Source organism: Electrophorus electricus, chromosome 5, assembly GCF_013358815.1.
Source record: "Electrophorus electricus isolate fEleEle1 chromosome 5, fEleEle1.pri, whole genome shotgun sequence".
NCBI classification, from domain to species: Eukaryota; Metazoa; Chordata; class Actinopteri; order Gymnotiformes; family Gymnotidae; genus Electrophorus; species Electrophorus electricus.
In genome coordinates, this window is record NC_049539.1 from 26,399,464 (window position 1) to 26,405,742 (window position 6,279).

Below are 6,279 nucleotides of genomic sequence, written 5' to 3' on the forward strand. Positions count from 1 at the left end.
CAAACTTTATATCTTGATAACATAGGAAAGACAATAACTGGGAAGAAATTGAAAGGAAATATTTGTCATCATTATCATAATTTTAGGGTTGACCTTTATCTCGCAGTTTGAATGACTGTGAAAGACTGCTAGAAGCCTCGTCGTGCTCATATATCAAATTATTGTTTACTGAACAAATGAGGTCACAGGGAGAATACTTCACATCCCGTAAATACCCAAGTTAGTAAATAAATAAACAAACAAACCCTCCCGTTTCCTCTTCGACGGAATAGGACAGTAATTATTCTCCCTTTGCCCCCGTGACAAAATGCTAATTATGAAAAGCGCGTCGTCGTGGTGGCAGCTTTCTCGACGCTGCCGTGATCCGATGGCTATCAATTAATACTGCTCCGACCCAACTCCACTGTCATGTAGCAGTGAGCTAATGCCTTAGATTTAATTACAGATAGCGCATTGTGCGTCAGACCATGACCCTGCTGCGTCGTGATTCTCCTTGGCTTTGGGGTCTGGTGCCAGACACAGGTGATACGCGTACCTGTCCGTTCCCATCGTGAACGCGCCTCTCCGATACGGACGTCCGGATGAAGACGTAATCTTCAGGCTGGGGATGTTTCGTACGGACTGATTTGCGTTTGTTGGGCTTATTCGGGTGGTTCGCCAACGGACTTTTCTCATTAGGGTTGTCATTAGTCATTTTAGTTGTTAAATGAATGTGAATATTACTTAGAATTCATTGAGTACTTGTATATTTATAATTTTATGTTTAATTCATTAAGGAAACACATAGTCACACGTTGGTTTAAAATATTTTCAGTAAATTCTACATTAGGGTTTAGGCGAGGGGGAAGACGTTTTAAGTAGTGGGGACTTGCATTTTCATTACGTGGTTGCAAGCGAGAAAGTTTAGCTGCAGTCTACAAAACTGCATAAAGCTACACTAACCAAATACACAGAACTAGAAATGTAACCCCAGTAAAAACAAACTAACAAACTAAACAAACAAGCAGAAACAAAACTAAGAAGTAGTTGGACGTGTTTAATGGATCAGACGTATTCTGATTGACTCTTTAAAATGCGTTGCTTTATTCCACGGTGACGTTTAGCCTAACCAAAAATTGCGCATAATTGAATTATTAAACGTAAAACGTAAAAGGTTTGATTTCGCAAATAGTGCTTTGTGAAGGCACCTCTGCACAGTTTGCCAGGGCACCCACTAAAAGCAGCGCCAGATATATCCGCCACCTAAATGTACAATGAATCGTCAATCGTTCATTTTTTTTTGAATAATTTATACGACAAACAGAAGCATGCAGGTCTATGGTGGTGTTTTCATGTTTGTCACCCTCGGTATCACTGCTGATAACCGGCACAGCCTTAATTGTTTGAGTTCGGCATGGAGATGCACTGATGCGAGGGACCCTTGGTCATCTTTACTAAGCTTTACTCATCCCATGACGCAAAATCACAGTTCTAAGGAGTTCACAGTTCTATTAACACGACCTTTTCCGTGTTTCCCAGGGGTGGTGGTATTGTTCTGTGAATGTTTGAAATATGGTCTACAGAATATACCTGAACTCTGATCTGATTTGGTTTATTGTTTACCTTTTTCATGGGTGCATATGCTACTGCAACCGCTGTTGATCGTTTTGGCATTATGGGATATAAATAAAATTTAAAAAAATTTTTTTTCTGGTGTCCGAGGTAAAAGCTCTGTGGCCAAGGCATGAAAAATGAATGTGTTAGCTTGCAGTCGCAGACAGAGGTCGTGATCTATGGGTGCTCCGGCAACGAGACGTTAAGGTCAAATCCACGAGAAATGGTGGCTGCATTCAGGAGAAGTAAGGGGTCAGCAAAGGTCAAAATGTATTTTAAAGTTAGCACAATCCCCAAAATGTATTTTAAAGTTAGCTCAATCAACCCCTCCCCCTTTTGATGAACTGTTCCTGCACAGGAAGCTTTCGCCCGAGAAATGGAAACCTGATAAGGAAGACTGGCATTTGGAACAGGAACGAGATGAGTGTTATCTACAAGGTCATTTTCAACGTGGGCGAAAATGTACATTTCAAAAAAGAAGTACCGGTTCTTTAGTCGGATACAACAGAGAGGAGAGATGAGGAGAAACGGGGAGAAACGGAGAGAGCCAGAGCGTGTTGTTCTCTTTATTAGTCTACACGACATGTCAGCGAGAGGCAATTTCGTCTGTCATGTCCAGCATACTGACTGCAGACGGAACACACACTTATTTATTCAAGCGCTGGAAGAACGAGAGAGAGAGAGAGAGAGAGAGAGAGAGAGAGAGAGAGAGAGAGAGAGAGAGAGAGAGAGAGAGAGAGAGAGAGAGAGAGAGAGAAGGAAGCATGAGGTCATAGAAGAGGAAAAAACTCGCACTCTGGTCCTCTTCTCTTCACATCTTTGTCTTTGACACGGAGTGAGCAGAGACCCCCCTGCTTGGCACGCCGCCCGTCTCGTATCCTCTCGGTTTAGATGAGAGGTACCAACCTCCTCACTCAGCTCACTTTCGCAGGAGTGTGTGTGTATATGTATGTGTGTGTGTGTGTGTTTGTTTTTCTTACGCAAGACTAAGTGAGGACAGTGAACAGCTTAAACACACCAGCCTGAAGGGTTCAGTGTGGTGTTGTCTACGGGGAGCAGTATGGTAGGAAATGAGACTCAGCAGTGTCTGTCCCAGTGGTACAGCAGGTTCAGTGGAAGGGCAGTGTGTGTGTGTGTGTGTGTGTGTGTGTGTGTGTGTGTGTGTGTGGACTGTGCACTCACGTGTCCTTTGCTGCAACTGAAAAAAGATTCTGGAGAGAGATGTTTCATGTCAAAAACTGACAGAAATCATCATAAAACGCTGTTTTGCTGTGTGGTAAAATTCAGTAAGTATATCAAATGGACACATCACATGAAACAATGTCGATTATATTTTTATTCGGTCAGATGAGCGCGAGCATCTCCGCATTGTCCGGTTTCTGCGGCGCGGGAGCGGTCATGTGGCAGCGCGCGCGCGCAAAGCGTAAACACAACGGCAGGTCGCGCGGTCAAAAACAAGTGCATTTAATTTTCATTTCAATAATCAACAGGCTACACTTTGTTTCTTTTCTAACTAGCGGCGACGTTTTATGGAACAAAAACAGGAACAGGACAACGTATAGGAATGCACGGAACTGGTTTCTGAAATACAAATATTTCCCAAAAAAAACAAAAAATAAAAACCATTCACAGCAATGCACAAGAGAAAGGTGGCGTGTTGGATGTGGACGTACTGGTACGCACTTGCACAACATAACGAATTAAACAATATTATGATATTTACGGCAAGTCGTAACAGTGATTTATTGGAAAAATAAAGAACTGTTGTCATGCACTGGCCTGTAGTACTTGCCTAAGCTTTCCACTACTACAAACCATTGCGAACAGTAGCAGAAATACCATTTCTAGTGCGTCTGCAATCTCACACTCCTGTGGTAGAGGCACAAGTCTGATCTGTTATTTCTACCTCTGCATACGATGGTGTTTGGTGTGTTTTCTCTCTTTACTAGCGTTAAATATAGCAAAGGCTCCCCCCAATCACGTGTATCCTGCTGTTCCTGCGCATGTCCGTTATATCTGTCATAATGCCTGTTGTCACTAAAATAGGATTGGCCCCTTTTCGGAATCTACATCTTGATAACAGGTCCTGGATCAGTGCTCCAGCTCTAAGCTGTTTTGAGTAGCAGGCTCAGGTGATGCCATAAGAGACATTTCAGTCTGTTTTCCCGTCCATCTTGCCAGCCGCTCTCCCAGCTGTCAGTCAGCGCCTCCCTTCTCGCTACCATGTTCCCTCGGAGAGGTGGTCTTACTCTTCAGATTTTGGAGAGGAGCAGGGGGGTAAGTCGACCTAAATGCATTCAAAAGACTTTGGCTCCCTCGAGACTCGGGGAAGCCGCCAGTGCTCGGTAAGCCGTTTGCGCCGAGTCTCCAGGTGATCCGTTCCGCTTCACGCACTTTTTGTAACGTCGACTGTTTCGTTTTGGGGTTTTTTGTCTTTGGTGTCCGTCAGGTTTAATCTAATAAATCAGATCTTCCCGAGCCGCGCTGGAATCGCTCCGGTGCTGACGACGATCGCGCGTGACCGACAACTCAAGCACGCGCAGGCGATGGCGGCTCAGTTCGAGAGCCAACAAGCGTCGGGTTTAAAAGAGATGAATACAGTTGCACCAACACAGTCACATGCAAAGTTATCTGCAAAAGCGCAAAGTTAAACACTGCAGTCACAGCGGAAAATATCTAAATCGATTGCTATTGGGCCACTGAAGTGCCAAAATCTAGAAAGTCCATACAAGAGAGTTATGCTATTATAGAATACACATTAACGTATACACAGCTACGTCATTAAATGTCACTAATGGGTTGATTTAAAAGAAAATCCACTCCAATTCGGAACTTAAAATGCGTTGGAGAATACATTACAATATATCACAAACATCTTGATCCTGGTACTGTGATTATTACAAACCTCCGAAATTCTCTTAATAAACAAACAAAAATGATGAGACGATAATCCAACATTCACTGGCATTACCTTTGGCACACAGCCTCAAACACAGATAAAAAATAAAATATATAACCTGGGCCGTGTGCCTCCTCTGTCCGTGTGCTGAAGGTGCAGTAAGCTGTAAGGGTTGTCTGACCTCAGATCAGCTTTGTGGTTCATGAATGGGTGGCCAGCATCAACACTGGAACAGCATCAAAGCTGCACTCACTTCTAATGATGAGCTCTAGCAGCTGGGACTTGCTCTGAACCCCCTGATCCCCCTCCCCTCACACACACACACACACACACACACACACACACACACATACACACACAGGTGTGAATAAAAAGAAGATAAAGGGCTCTGAATGTAATGAGGGGGAAATTTGAACCAATTCACAGGACCCAGAGTCTTTATCTGCGTACACACACACACACACACACACACACACACACACACACACACAGATCTGTCTAACAATAGGGCTGCCTGTGGGCATTGTGTTGCTTCTGTAATCACAACTTAATAAAAACACACACACACACACACACACACACACACACACATGCACAGAAGCTGCATGAAATAAAGAACCCCTATATTATTGTAAGATAGAGATTTAAGGTGCACGTGCACACACACACCCACACACCCAGCTGTTGTTCCGTGCGATTCCTCTCTTGGGTAATTACTCTGATTGGAGAGCGATTGAGCTGATGAGCGTGTGCATCCAGCCTCGGGAGTCCTCTGCTCACCGTTGTTTCTGATTTTGTTTACGTTTTGAAATGCCTCACAGATTCTCTTCTAAGCCCACCGGCTTGTACAGCCTGACCCGCCTGTCTACACTGCTCTCTTATCTCACGAGTGCGTATTCCACACCTACCCCGAAACGGCAGGGGAGCTGCAACGTGCAGACTATACGGGAGTGCAGTGCAGGGGGAGCGGCAGAGGCAGGAGTGTGTGTGTGTGTGTGTGTGTGTGTGTGTGTGTGTGTGTGTGTGTCAGGGGATCTGTGTTATGAGACAATCCTGTCTATCTAAGGTTGGAACAGGGTATTAGGGTAATTGCTCTCAGTGCGCTCACAAACACACACACATACGCACCAATTACATGACTGGCAAGTTAAGAGAAAGTTCAAAGATAAAGCTTAAACGTCTCTTCATGCTTGGCGTCTACAAGTTTGTTGCTGTCTCTTGGGAAACACCCTGCGGCCAGTTTGGCTTATTAGATCATAATGCACAATTTATTATAACAAGATTTCCTTATGGCTCCCAGCACCAAAGTCTAAAGTCTAAAGTTGTCTCAGCCCTTTAGGTCGGCTGACAGCTCCAGAGCACAGATAGGCGGTTTTCTTTCTTTCTTTTTTTAATTAAATTACAAGCCCCAGAATGCCATGGGACCACTGATGCCAATAGGCAAAGCTTAAATCACCACCCCGCTTGAGGGAACCAATGGACTGCTGAACAGAGTTAGTCCCAAACTCCAGTGATGGCAAATCATTCAAAAACACAGCAAATCAGAATGGGGGGGGGGGGGGGAGCATTTTACTGTAAAAAACTGTCAGGGAGGTTTTTCCTAGGTTTCACAGTGTTCCAGATCCATACGTTTACTGTTCCAACATCCAAAAATCCATGTGCACCTGTATTTACTCAAATTTAGCAGGTATATTCAATCTAGTTGTAAGCACCTAGATCTGGCCAATAGCAACCACACGATTACAACGCCATGAAAACGCTTAAACACTGCGCAAGGGTTTGCACCA